The sequence below is a fragment of the Perca flavescens genome, chromosome 20, assembly GCF_004354835.1.
Source record: "Perca flavescens isolate YP-PL-M2 chromosome 20, PFLA_1.0, whole genome shotgun sequence".
Lineage (NCBI taxonomy): Eukaryota > Metazoa > Chordata > Actinopteri > Perciformes > Percidae > Perca > Perca flavescens.
In genome coordinates, this window is record NC_041350.1 from 30,336,526 (window position 1) to 30,352,109 (window position 15,584).

The 15,584-nt window shown below is 42.5% G+C and overlaps 1 long non-coding RNA gene across 1 annotated transcript; it reads right to left on the minus strand.

The window, feature by feature from the left end:
* Positions 1-6,713: 6,713 nt before the first annotated feature.
* LOC114547278 (uncharacterized) lies at positions 6,714-7,147 on the minus strand. The gene is made up of 3 exons (XR_003691131.1): positions 7,049-7,147; positions 6,844-6,938; positions 6,714-6,752 (listed from the first exon to the last, which is right to left on the minus strand). It is a non-coding gene; the product is annotated as an uncharacterized LOC114547278 (long non-coding RNA).
* Between the last annotated feature and the right edge of the window lie 8,437 nt (positions 7,148-15,584).

Here is a 15,584-nt window from a genome sequence, read left to right on the forward strand (position 1 = left end):
CCCAAACTTCCCTTTCCCGAGCAACATTAACCAGCTCCGACTGGGGGATCCCGAGGCGTTCCCAGGCCAGGTTGGAGATATAATCCCTCCACCTAGTCCTGGGTCTTCCCCGAGGCCTCCTCCCAGCTGGACGTGCCTGGAACACCTCAGAAACCGTTCAAAAGTTTATGCAGCATTGCATGAAAGCCAAGTTAAGCTTGGAAAGGCTCTGCAGAAGGCCGAGAGGTACCGCAAACGGTATGACCGATTAATGAAGAAAGTGAAGCAGGCTGACTCCCCAAACTCCAAGTCAAAAAAGCAGATGGCAACAACTTATTTCGAAGATAATGCTGAGGAATACAGGCAGATACTTATCCATCATGCAATACCATCAGGGAGAGTCATGAGTGCTACTAGGCATGCAGCCTGGACCCGGCCCATATCAGTTAATGCTTGTTGCCTTTTGCACACAAGCATCCTTATCATTTTGGGGAGAAGGAGTTAACTGCCGTCCTTGAGGGGGCAGAGGTGCCTGGCTTTTTATATGGGAGAAGGAAGGGGGGCATACTTGGTTCCAGCATTTACCAGCTGCTTCATCTGGTCAGTGAACTCCAACATGGGGATGGGGGAAAGAGGGGAGAGCGACGTATCCTTAAAGAGGTCCTCAAAGCTTTCGTGGTTGTCAAAGGGGTTTGAGGAGTGTTGGAAGGGTGAGATGGGGGGTTGAGATTTCTCATCTTCGCTCTTTGGTCTCCCATGGTCAAATCTTTGCTCAGGTGGGGGCTGTAGTTGATCACTGCCGCACTTTGTTGTGTCTTCCTCTTGTTTTGGTTCATCTTGTCTCGTGTCCTTGGCCAAGGGAGCAGATGTGTGGCGCAGAAAGTAAAGTAGGCTAGAGGTGAACAGCTTTACTCCTGGCTTGTTAAGGAATAGTCCATCTGCTTTAAAAAGATGTCTTATTAGATTATATATCATAAACCAATAATATAAGATATATTACACTGCATAATGAGCACTTTTTACTTTTTGGTACTTTAAGTACAGTATATTTTACTTAAGGACAATGTTGAATGCAGGACTTGTAACTGACAATTTGTAACTCTAAAACACTGTTTTTTTTTCTACTTTTACTAAAATACATGATCTGAGTAAGTCTTCCACCTCTGAAAATCACCAACAACAGTCGTGCATGAATAGGTGCAGCAGTGTTTAACACTGAAAACACACAGCTCAGTACAGCATTTACTCAGGGCTCTTAAGTTTGAAGGACAGGCTGTGACAACTTTTGTTGAGGAAGTAACCTCCTTAAATGCGCATATGACAATTATTCACCTCAATGATAAATTCATTAATTTTAATGAATTAATACACCCCTGGACTGTAATATTTCATGTTCAAAACTTTGTGCACATTCAAAATATATCTGTGTTCTCTGAGATTTGGAGGAGTCATGATATTTTGAGAAAAATAAAGTACCTAAAAAAAAACATCATAGTCTGCTGTGCGTTACGTGATTGCTGTGCTGATACGGTAGATCTCAGACCTTCTGACAGACTCAGAGCCCTGTTTGGGAATGTTTAGGGAAGTGTCTGTACGCTGCTCTATGCTTTTTTCTCATTGGTTGTTGCGTTAAATCTTACCCAGATACAATAGTGCTATTTTCTGATTGGCTATTGTATAGCCCCTTTCTTTTTTTTTTGATTGGCTGATAAGTGGCAGGCTTGACTAAGAACTCCAGGGAAGACACGCTTGATTCCTGTCAGTTCCATAGTGAGAGCGGCGCACCAGAAAACTTCTGGGCGCTGCAGAATATTAAATATGTTATAAATAGTTTTTCCGCGTGAGAAAATACAATGTGTGGGGGGAGTGCGTGACAGTCACGCTCAATGTGTGACACTTGAGAGCCCTGGTTTCCTTGCAGCTCTGCTACAGTAGCAGCGAACCTTTAACGTTAGCTGCAGGTCACATGGTCTCTAAACAGTCGGCTCACAGTGAAGTCCTGCACGGATCAACAGATGTTAGAGTCCGGCGGCTGCTCGCTCCGTTTGTTATAAGATGCACCGAGCAGATTAATATGGAGCCGCTCGGTGTTTGACTAGCTAATAATCCGTTAGCCTGTTATCTTGAGCTTTGTCTGAAGGCGCCGAGTGGCCAGCCAGGCTCAACACACCGACACATTTCCGCACATCCTCCGATCAGTTTACCCGCTAACCCCTCCCACGATACCAGTCAGAGAGGCGTGTTTTGTGTCTCGGTCCTTCGGTGCTTCCAGCGACGGGCTCCGGTCAATTTTTAATTAGCCTACATTAGTAACAGTTAATTTTGTTACGGTATGAACTTAATCCTAGGAAAGGCAAACAATATAAGACCTTTGTAACGAAATCCAAGACTTTGTATACCAAATTCAAGGCTTTTAAGGCCTTAATTTGAGACAATCAAATTTAAGACTTTTTCAATGCTTTTAAGACCCCGCGGGTACCCTGACACACACACACACGCAGTCACTCTCTAGTCTAGTGCGCGGTCTTGCTCCAGATTCCGGGAGATTTGATCTCATTTGCGGGCGTCAAGGAGCCGCTATCAATATGCGGGAGATTCCCGGAACTTCCGGGACAGTTGGGATGTCTGGATAAAGATATAAAGGCATAAAAAGGAAAATTTCCTCCCGTTTGGCGCACCCCACCTGTCACGTCTCTATTCCCCACCAGTGGAGCGCGCCCCACACTTTGAGAACCGCTGCGCTACATAGCTAGCTAGCTACCTCACTAGCCGAAAGCTAGCTAGGAATTAGCTAGCTTTAGTGAATCTAGCTAGACACATTCACTAAAAGCTAGCTGGTTCCTGTCCTCTTAACTTACTCTCCAAAAAAGCTTTTGGTTATAAAATAAAATCATCCCCTGCTTAGAGGCAGATTCTTACCTGCCTTTTGTCCACACGACAGTCTTGAGCTTGCAATCCTTAACGGACAGCAGACAAAGGCGGCGAAGTTGTTGCTGGGCAGACTTTGTTTGCTCGGTGATGGGGGTGGAGCTTTCCAGTGTACACTTTACAGTGGAGAGTGCGCGCTGCTTAATTTAGAGTTTGAACATTTTGTGGGGAAACCGTTAGCAAACGTCTGTTGAAAGTCGTAATAGTGCTTAAGACCACTATTGAATTGCCATGGTTACCCTTTTAAATAGTCGCCTAATAAAATTTGTATAAAAAGTGGCTATTGTTAAAAATAGCATCAATGTCGGACATAATCAATTTTTAATATTAGGAGTGGAGCCCAGCTGGAGCCCACTTAGTTTAGCCCATGTACTGCCCATGTGGGGCCCAACAACAAAGCCCACTCTGTGCCCATGCCCAGCTGAAGCCCAACCAGCCCAAGTGAGGCCCACGTGGGCCCCAACTGGACATGTTTGCAGGGAGGTAGCAATTACACTTTTAACAAGCTAGCTGCAATATTCAACACAACATATCAACAGTATTGTGATCAAATGACACAATCACAGAAAATAATGGGACGTGGTAGTCACCATCAGATTCGAGACATCAGACGCGCACCAATAGCGCTTATTAATCAGATCATATTAAAGGCAACACAAATAGCAACAATAGCAAGTTACTTATTAATAAAACACACTATTTATCTCTGCCCAGACCGTAAGCCTTTTTACTGTGTGTAGTCCATCAGTCCGTAGGTTTCCACGAAACAGAACCAAAAATCCGAATTGCTCGTCAGCAATGCACGGAAGAAAACTTTTTCCTCCAAGTCGGAGCAGCCTAGAGGGAGTTATTTCCAGTCTACTTTTGAAAAAAACATTTGTTCTTTTCTCCTGCAGATATGAAAAACACTGGTCTGTTTTTCATAGGATCCACGATGCTCTTTGGACACCGAAATGAAATCCACTTTCTCCAGAAAATGGAAGTTTAGCACAAGCGCTTGCGCACTCCCTTCTGCAACGGGTTGCAATGGAAGACAAGGATTTTTCAGGTGTCAGAATATTTTATAGGCTCAGGCCCCATGCTGTGTTCAGGGGCTGTTAAGCGAATGGGGATCTGGAGATCTCTGAAAAGGTGTGAACTACAAGGTTGTAGTTCTTAGAGTTTTCCCACTTTGGCCACTCCTTCGTGGTCATTCACCCATTTTGTACCCTTCTTATCTCCTTTCTTCATGTAGGAGTTTGGAGCAAGGGATGTGGAACTTACATGTAGGCCTGTCTTTTGTCTCAGGCTTTTTGTCCCTGAGTGCCATTTGGCCACGTGTTCTTTTGTACAAGATCAGGTTATGCACATTTGTTTGGATCCAACAGCATCCAGTGGAAATCCGGGGTTACAGTGTCAGAGGTTTTAAAGCGTCTTCTTGACTCAAACTCCAAGTTCAGCAAATGGGTTACCGAAGCTTTGTTTGGCTTCTTGGACCGGCACATCTCTTGCAGTGTCTTGTAGTGCCTTGCCTGGGTTTTCTGGCTGTCCAAGACATCGCCCAAACGACCTGAAGGAATAAAAAAAAACTAGAGGGTGGGGTTAGAGGTGTAAAGCAACATTAGGTTTCCAAATTAAGTAGGAAGAACATAGCATGTAATGGTTACATGCTGCCAGTACGACACGCCGCTATTGCCTAACCCTAACCCCTAACCTGCATGTAACAGGACTCAGTCACAGTATTGCATTTAGAATAGAATTTAGTTAGAATTCTAACATCCCTGGGCTAATACTTTTGCAAGGCCACTTACCCAAGGCCTATGTTTTCTTTTGTTTGTACATTTAGCATAGCAATCTCTCCCACACTTCTCACTAATCAAAAATGCATCACAACAACTTGAGACTAGCTGTTACTTCCCACAAAAACTCATGTAAACAAAGTTTAATACATTTCATCCCTGCTATCCAGGTGTTGCACTGGGGTGCTGGCTCTGACTGGGGACTGTTGAAGAATGACCGTAGAAGCACTCCAATCCCCGTCGTAGTCGCTCGTTATTTCTTCGACTGCCCGCTGTTGTTTCTCTGCAGGAACAACGGCCTTCTTTGGGCTTCTTACATTCGATAGCCTCTTCATGAGCTTTTTGGCAACATGCTCGTGCCGGGTAAAAACAGTAAACATTAAAATATGACACATGGCAATGTTCTCACAATAAAAATAAAAACACAAGCAAAAGGGAGATAAAAAATACTTACCCAGTCTTTTACCATTGGATAATACTCCACCAGTCACTTTGCCATGGCATTGACTGTGGCTCTTGCAATTGAGATCATATTACACATAGTGTTTCTTATGAGCCAGCAGAAGAGCTCCTTAGATAAATCCACAATGTTCTCAGTCCCCATCCGTTTCTGCTCGAAGTAGGAGCGTCGCACCTGTTCAATTTCAATGTCTGTGTAAACTATGTATTCTGGGCTGGACATAACCACAAACTTAGAAACGTTGGGCTCTTCTTGTGAAAGACCACTGCCTCCAGTCGCTGATGGCTGTGGTAGTTCAGCAGCAGTCTCCACCTAAAATACATTCACAATTACATATTTCATAGGATAACTTTCCGTCATAATGTATTCCCACACAGTGAGTTTTTTGCTCTGTAATAATCACATGGCCCAGCCAAAATGTCAAGCCCAGACAACAGAACTGACGACACCACTGTGCAATAACACTAAACTGTTATATAACTGCAAATCCTAATGTTATTGTAGCCTACTTGTTTCTGGCCAAAGCCCTAAAATAACTATGATCATGCTGAATTTACACTGCATGAAAAGTGGGATTTCCGTCCCCGTAAATGCCTGTAAACGCCCGGAAATCCCTCTAATTTTCGGCAGTTATCGACAATTAAAGGCTGCGAACATCACGTTCGTCTGTGCCACATATTGTCGGAAACGAACCATGACGTATGTGGAGAGCCCCTGCGGAGGTGTTAATGGATCTAATTAGAATATGAATAGGCGCCTGGCCAGAGAACGTCTGGCCTGGCTGGAATTTCCTCACTCACTATTGGATGAAACCACTACTTTAAAACAAGAAAAATCTCTCGTGATTGGTTGACAGGTCTGTCACGGGTTAGGCTATTGGTCAACCTGGGCCATTATTATTATTATAATAATAATTATATATATATATATATATATATATATATATATATATATATATATATATATATATATATATTTTTTTTTTTATTATATATATTTATTTCATATATGCTATGTTGTATATTCATGTCATGGTTATCCTAATTAAAATGATTTGCCAGGAACGTGCTGTTTATTCAAAGATAGAGCTTTATTGACACAAAACACAAACACAATCAGAAAAAAAAACTATGTACAAAGCATCGGAGACATACAGCACACACAATAAATATCCCACGCTCACGAGAAGCAGCACCGTCCACACCTAACCCACGGCCGCCTCGGAGCTGTAGGTAACCGGCAGCATTCGGTCTGAATTCGGTCCATGTAGCAGACGTCTGTGGTGCGTTGTCCTGTAGGTCTATGGTGGCGCACTTCCAAATGTCCACCTCACCCGCCACAAAGGCATACTCTGTCTCGCTTCCAGCAGCTGTAAAATCAATCAATAAATCAATCAATCAGTACTGCGTGATATTTATTTATGGCCACAACACACCTATGAATGCACCTGAAAAATATTCACATTGACCAAACGGATCTAATCTTACCCTCTTTTCTTCTCGACCGACTCCGAGCTGAACTCTTCACAGCTTCTGCCCGCGATGCCACATCTGGTTGTTTCTAGCTGAAGCTCCTGCGTGCTGTCTGGTAATATGTCTTACAGGCAGCTGGAAAACAATTAAATGAGAGTGGTATGAATAAAAAACATAAGTCACAGTAAAATTATACAAGGAAAGATGAAAAGTAAAAATGACTTACACACAGTGGCGTCATTATCAGCGTCATGTAAATCTGGACTTGCAGACAGCTCCGAGCAAATATAGGTCACAGCCTCGTTATGAGGCGAGGTTAGTCTGTAAAAAATAAAACAATGGTTAAGATCGGTATCTATTAATGTATTTATGTCCTTATACAGAAGAATTAATGAAATTCCTTCAATGAAAGCATATTCTTTAAATCTTACCCTTGCTCCGGTTCGTAGCGCCTGCTACAGTTTGTCTAAGAGTTGGGAAGACGGTGTACTGCTTTCTGAAAATTACGAGATAATAAAAATATACTTTTATAAAACAACATCACCCGCTCAGCTCTGTAATGAATGGCGCTGAAAGCAGCCAAAGCTCTGTGCTGCTCGCGTTTAAACTTGGTGGGGTTTAAAACATTACTGCCAAGTCTAAGTAGCCTGTTTAACATCCAAAGACCCATCCAAAAATGGTACGATCAAGAGTTAATAAACAGTACAGACTAGTTCGCCGTTTCATTAATAATCATATACTGACGTTGACTTCTTCTTTTCTGTGAGCGCATCTTTGGAGCCCCGGAGACATGGAGGAGAGAAAAATAATGCTCCAAACGTCTTGAACAACTCCTGTGTGTTTCCAAATAAAGTTTGACAGAGTCCAGTTGGCCTGAAATATTCCCATATTTCGGAAGTTTTTGCTCCAACTCTCTGAGTCCTGCCGATTTTTTTCAAATGGAAGCAGTGAGGGCGGGGGTAGGGGGCGAACAGCGCACACACTGGTGTGGAGGTGAATTATAATGGATTACTGGGAAAGCTTAAAGCGCCCATATTATGACTGCTTTTCAACAAGTTAAAATAGGTCTATGAGTTCCAGAAAACATGTTTCTGAAATTGTTTGCCGGAAATAGCTTGTAGGAAAAGATTCTTACCTCCCTCTATTAACCTCTGTTTCGGTCCCTTTCAAAGTATTCTGTTTTCTGCTGCTCATTGCATATTTATGAGCTGCTGCACTCTAACTATTACCATGGTAACGGGAAGCACATAATGGTAACGGTCAAAAGTCATCTGCGCATGCGCATGACGGCTCGCAGCACAGATCGGAGAAAGTTATGGCGGACATGGCGGCAGTAACTTGTCATCCTACATCCATAGTTCAACCGGTTCAACCCTACATGGTTCAACCACACGTTTGACCCAGAATCGGATCCTGAAGGAGGGGTCTCCTCCAGAACCTGAGACTCAAAGAATTCAGCAGGACATTTCTGAATGGTTAGTCAAAAAATGACTTTGTATTTTTTTGGGAACTTAGCTAGATATTAGTCAGTGTTGTATCTCCACAAAGGTAGTCTAGCTAGCTAGTGCCAGGCCAGAAGCTATCGTCTGTCTCTATAAGCTACTCAATTATTTATGAAACTTATTGAATTTTTATTCACACAATAGTATAAGTAAACTAGATTTTGCTTCTTGTTCACAAAACGTAGTTATGTGTTATAAGTTTCAAGTTACCAAAATTGTCATCCATGTGTTTGCATTGTAAACATTGAGAAAGCCTAGCGATACTATTCACCTATTTAACTCAGGCTGAGATAAAGTACTAGATTGCTAGAGCAGCTCATTAAAATATACAACGTGGGTGCTGTTATTCGTTGTAAATACCAGGTTTATTTCTTTAGCTTTATACATATATGACTTTTTTTTTTTTTTTTTTTTTTTTTAGGTGCACTTGTGGCAATTGTGCAACAATGCCATCAGAGCCTGAGAATGTATGCTGCCAGGAGGTGCCACAGGTAACATCATCTTTCCTACACTTATGTTTGCCAATATATGATTGCAGACAACATGCCACTGCAGATACTTACCTTATTTTATGCAAACTAGGTTATAAGACGGCTGCAGCAGCTGGATGAAAGGCCTCCATGCATGATAGACCATCCAGGTTTAGAACCTGTTTGCCTAAATGTGTTCTCGCTGCAGAACGCATGCAACATTTACAGGGCTGACTACGGTCCTCTACAGCTACGGGGGATAGAGCTCTGAGTTTCATCTGTAATAACCTACTTACATTCACTGTTCATACAACATAATATACTAAATGTAGTCAGCCAATGCCACTATTTCAGATCATATTTTTTCTTGAACATATAGCCAAGTATTTCATAAGCAAATACTCTATATTACACATGAATTAACGTCTAATTATTCCTTTGCAGCGGCCCGGGTTTAAATCCGACCTGCGGCCCTTTGCTGCGTGTCATTCCCGTCCCCCCCCTTTCCTGTGTATCCACTGTCACTATCGAATAAAAAATAACAAAAAAAAAAGATGAATGACTAGTCCAGCTGAGCAGGCATCAAGTATGCCTTTCCAGTTCAATAAACCAAGTACTGCCATCTGATTAACACATCACAAGACAGTGTTACAATTAATTAAATCATACCAAAGCATTGTATGGCTCAAGACTATGGCGATATAGTATTCACTAAAAATCACCAAAGCAGAAAGCACAATAGTAATTCTGAAACGTGATTGACTGAAGATACAACAATGCCATCACACAACACAGCTGAGTGCAGGTTGTAAAATAACAGTCACTTAGTCAGCTGCTACTTCACAAACTGCAAAAGCCAACATATAGACTACTGCACTTGACAACTGTCTCATACAGGCCTATAGCAGCATCACAAAATTATGATGCAATACGTCTGATATGCATGGCATTTCAATAAACTAAACAAAATATGTACATTATCTGGTCACACGGTCACAACAGATTATATTAGCCTAGTCAATTTACAGATAGCATAATAGCTCTTACCTTTAGAAGTTCTAATTTCTTGTCTTTTTCTTTACAAAGTCGCAGATCAAATCCTCAAAGTCCAGCTCCCTCAGCAGCTCGCTAAACCCTACTACACATGCGCTGCTGTGTGTTGGGAGCACTTTACAGGCAACGCAACAAATGTCTCCGGTGGACAGTGATCTAGAATCCACTCCCGTGGTTACCGTTTCACCGTTGTGAAGGTGTCGGGTCAGTGCCTCATTAGTGAGAGAGCGGGTCTTTCTGCCGCCAGCAGAAAGACCCCCCTCCTCCGTCCCCCCTCCGAGATGCTGGACATTTAGCCGCCGATTCTGAAAGGCTAATATCCCTCTGGGTATAACTTCCTCCCGGACGGTCTCTGTAATCGGTCCCCGTAGTGCAGGGTCTTCAGAGATGATGGTACCTGAGGGGCCATTACCTTGTTCTGTAATGCTCATCTCTGTCTTTTTCCACAACAACTTCGTTAAAGTTAACGTTAGCCACCGTTAGCTGTGGCTGAGTGTAGCTGGTAGAAGGCAGCGATTCTTCCAAGCTAACGTTGGCTAGCTTCTCGACATCCTCCTCTTCGTCATTCCCAGCTCTTTTAAAAAAGCTTTTTATTCGCGGGACTTTTTTTATAGCAGCCGCTTCTTTCTCTCTCTTTTCCACACTTTCAGTCGCTGATACAACCCAATCTGACCGGGGATCAGTTACTAATTAATTCCACTCTTTCAATCTCAACGCGTTCTTAGAAAGCTGATATTGGATCAGTGCGATGTAAACAACCTGCTCTATGCCCACCCACCTTTATCTTTAGCCAATCTACACAGTGCATGCGGCCTTCTCCCAATCATTACATTAAACAACTTGTATTTTATTCTGATTGGATAATTATCACCATAATGATTAATGCCCATTGGGTAATACGGGTTTGATCGCATTTTGCCAACAACGGGTGCTGCCACCAACAGGGGGTGCTGCAGCACCCCCAGCACCCCTACTTCCCGCGCCTGTGGTCTGTTAACCTTACTGGGAGTTGTTTTGGTCCCACTCTCAACCAAACACTTGGTTCGCACTGGACTGTTTTGTGCGCAACATATTACAGTATGGGAATATTTAAAAAATGCATAACTTTCGAAAGTTACCGTAGCTGGTCAATGGCTTTGCAGGAGAAACTATGCTGACTGCAAACTAACTAGAAGCTAATGCTAGCGGTTAGCTACCTCGTTCTCAATGGCAAAAGATCGCTACAACACACACAAGTTCACCCTAATGTACAAAAGAAATTGTATAGAACTACTTACATGTCCCTCGTCTGCAGGTATCCCACGCAAAGTTGGAATTGCGCCTTCTTTTAGCAAAAGTTTCGTGGCTAATCCTGCCTTGTACTGACCGAAGTTGGAGAAACAGTCCGTCTCAAAGTGGTTAGCACACACTGACAATTTTTTGCCAACTGTAGCAGGGATATTGCCTTCAAAAATAAATTCAATCCATGCCGCTCTTATGTCCTCTGCGGCTGGGATGCGATGGAGTGTTTGGTGCTTGTCTTTACAGCCAACAACAGCACAGTTTAAGTGGTGCTTTGACATGGTGCTTCTGAATCGGTAACAACATGGAGGATATCAGAGAAGAAGTTACTGCTGTACCTGGTGGGTGGAGCCCATAGAAGGTGGAGACATTAGGTATGCTCTGTTTGGAAGGGGTGGAGGGTGGGAATATTCAAATTTTTCGGACTGTGACGTCACAGTCCGAGGAGTTTTCTAACTGCTCACCCAGAGACTGAAGACAGAGGACATTCAGAAACCCATATCTCACTCAAAACAGCATGGATGTTTTTTTTTTTCAAAGTTTGTATGCGTGTGGAAGCACCAGAGACACAAAAGAACACCCCAAAACCCAGAAAAAGTGTTTTTTTCATAATATGGGCACTTTAATAACTATAGGACAATTGAAGTCTGAATTATGAGGCCATTTCAGCAGAGCCAACAACTTCATATGCCATGGACATGTGAATATGGTGCTGAATTTGCCAGTATTTTAAGAAGACAATTGGTTGGGACCTTGTCATGCAATGACAAACCTGATATGCTTTATGTGAAGCATAGTGTTTTGGTGTCAGCAGAAAGACTTCTCTTAGAAAACTGTACAGTGGAGCCTCTGTCTCCATTCCACCAGACAATGTTGGATGAGCAAGACCAAAGACTGTAGTCATGTCACTATGTACAGTGGTTGAGCTCTAGGAGACTGGGCATGAATCATGGAATGCACATTTTACCTTTGTGGCAAAGCCTGTAAAACTAATTGTTGAAATTGGTCATTGCGAATGACATACAAAGTAATTAATCTAGCATACTTTCATTAAATAAATCAATTCAAGCTAAAATTGAAGATTCTACAATTAGGCCATACTGAGTCTGATCTATTTTAAGAGATTTTCTTAAAATTACGTTAATACCTTTTAGAAAAATGTCACCTGGGGTAAAACTCCCCGTGCTGCTACCATGATTTGCATTTGTATAACTCACAGCATTTTCATTTACATGTGAAAGCCTCACCTAGAATTAGAGGGAGGGGGGGTCATGGGGGGAAAATCCCACTTTTCATGCAGTGTTAGGTTAAATATGGACTTACACTATTGTTACACTGACTGGTCAAACCTTTTTTTTTTTTTTTTTTTTTTAACCAAAGAATGAGCTTTGGCTAAAATAAATACAATTTTACTTAATGTGCATAATATAGAACTGACCTTTTCATCTTTATTTACAACAAGCCATATAGCCCGCCACCTGTAAAAGTTTTCAGGACCGGGAAACAGATCTTGATTTCATCTCGAGAAAGGGAAGGCAGTAAGTCTTCTCCAATCTTGGCAGCTATAGAAAATAAAATATACAGTTGTTGCCAAGCTCATCACTGACTTTATTCAGCCTTGTGTAAATAAATCCTAGCTATATCTGCGTGGTTCAACTTGCCAAGGGAGGTGACATCACCGGATAGGCAGAGGGATCTTTTATGAATTGGATTTTTTGTCATGGTCGGCACAGCTTGCAGTGCCAATAAAATGGTTACATTCAAGTTACCAGCATTGTTAACAGAGTTAAACAACAAAACATCTAGTACCATGTTGTACTAAGGTCCAACTGGCTTGAAAACTTAGCGCTGAAGTTCCAGAGTTAGCTAATACTTATATGCAAAATTTGGTCAATTTTCTTAGTTAAACTTAATGCACTTTTGCAAATACGGCATCAAAATAACGTTTGATAGTAAAATGCACAATATTAACTGTAGATACACACATAAGAATAGCCATGCTAGCTAGCTAGCTAATTTTATGGGTTTTAGCACGCAACCCAACCTAGCAAGGCAGGTTATACAAATAAAATAATAGAGACAGATAACTTAACAATATATCGTACCTCTTAGTGTAGCAATTGCAAATTTGTTCAGTTGATCCATTAGGCTACCACGATTCTAAAAATTCTCTGGGGCCATTCACAAGCGCTGCGAAACCCATTATCGTCAGTGGCTTGGGGGCAAGAACTGGTCTGCCGCTGCGCTGCGTTGATCAAAGCGCAACGTAAGCAGCATTTGGCGGCTGGCTGCCCTTGTGCATGCCGCGGTGGCACACGCAAGAGCGACCGAAGTGCGCTGTGACGTGCATTCACGTGTCTGAAAAAAACAAAAACACAGAATTCACGTGGATCCACAAACGGAACATGGATGAGAGGTTGATTTTGGCCGTCAGCGATCTCCTAGAGCTGTACGACACGACTTTGAGCTCGTACAGAGACCTTGGATGCAAAACTATGCTCTGGAAGCATATTTCTACCATAATAGGCATGCCAGGTGTGTAGCTTATTGTAGTCTCTTAATTTACATCATTCAGATTGGTTTTAGCTATGTGAAATGAACATGGACATGTCTTCACTGGAATACAATCATAACTATGTTAAATTTTGTCTCAGTTACTTTTTTTAAATAATTTGCATTTGCACAGTGAGTGCATTTCTTAAAACAACTGGTGGAAACTGCACCGCATAGTGACTGACTTGCACATGCCTGTATCTTGCTGGAAATCTTTTGTTTATGTGTCCAAAGCAAGTATTTATACAAATGACACAATCAAACTGACAAGTCCTCATGCCATCGTTTATACCATAGTGAAACTGCTTTGTGTTGTTGTCCATATTTAACAATTCACTCTGTAAGTATAGTCTGATGAACAATGCACATGAAAGGAAGAACTAATCTCTTACACATTATTGTCATCCCTGATCTGAGAAATGCGCCAAAGCAACTGAGAAGAACTGTAGCCTACTTGTTGTGAGCTGCGAAAACCAAATACCAAGTAGATTATACAGCTAGGAATTTGTAGGATATATGTGTATTTGTATGTTTATATGATGTAAAATATGTTTGGACCGATTGACACAAGTCATGTTCATTTTCAGTTCACATATAGGTAGTTAGGTATGAGGCCTTTACACAGAATAACTACACATTTCCAAGTGTGTAAGCTCCAGTTTTGGAGGAAATAATTGCACATACGCATTAAACAAACTGTTTTTTCAGAGTATGAATGATGTTTTTATTATTATACCCAATTGTAATGACTGCATGCCTCTTACTTACGTATGTAAACATGCAATGACAGTGTTGAAATGCAACATTTTATTAAGAAATGATAATTATCCACACACAGCACTTGGAAGTACTTTTCCCATTCTGTCTTTTCTGGAGCCACACGTCCCAGCCCCTGTCCCAGCCTCTTTTACAGTCCCAGCCCCTGTCCCAGCCTCTATTCCAGTCCCAGCCCCTGTCCCACTCCCAGGGAGCAGGAGTCGGCCGGACCACCGATAAAACACGGGGAGCAGGAGTCTCTGTAACACCCAGGAACGGCAGTCTGAGGAACCACACGGCACAGTCTCTGAGGCACCACAAGGCACAGTCTCTGAGGTGCCTAACAATGGCGTAGACTCTGGGATACCGGTAAACTGAGAAACACTGGTCAGTTCAGGAACACTGGACAGCTCAGGAAAACTGTTAAACACAGGCTTGGAGCCGCTGGACAGCACAGGCTCTGGCTCACTGGGCAGCATGGGCTCCGGCTTGCTGCACAACACCGAGGGCTCTGGAGGACTGGTCATCTGAGGCCCTTGAGGAAAAACAGGCCCTGAAACAGGGATAACAAACTCCTGCGCCGTAGCCTGCCAGCGCACTTCCATTAGGTGTCTAGCGAAGGCGGGATCCTCTTCATGCAGGGAGCGGAAAAACTCAAACAAAACTTCTCCACCAGAGTCCAGAGGGTGAAAAACTGGCTTGAACATTGCTGGGTCCATATCAGGTCGAATCATTCTGTCAGGTGGGAGGTGAAGCTCGGATCCAAATGCAGTTCAAGAATTTAATAATAAACACAGATCAGACAGCAAAGCACGACACGACACGACACGACACGACAGCTCTCCATGAAACAGACGCACACTAACAGGAACAATGATCCAACAAAAGACAGGGGAAACACAGAAACTACAGTACAACAGGTAATGAACAAACAAGGATCAGGCGCTACAAACAGGTGGAACACATCAGGGCGGGGCAGAACAATCAAACAGGTGGGAAAACAGAAAACAGGAAGTAAAACAAGACGACGAAGACTACGGAGAACAAACACATTTCAAAATAAAACAAGAAACACAAAGTCACAATCGTGACAGTTCTGTTTCAAATCTTGGAGGGCTTTTGTTTCTTGTTCAGTCAGATTGGATTTGTCTTCCGATATTTGTAGTCGGTCGAGTGTTTTTTGGTCTAATTTTATCAGGTCGAGTATTGATCTGGGCAGTTTTTGGTTTTCCGGTTCCCACAAGGATGTTATTTGAAAGGGTTTTGAGTCGGGTGTTGGCCAAAATAACAGTGAAGTTTTAGACGGTGATATTGTGATAGTTCTATACTGAAGGCGTTCCGTTTATCCTCGG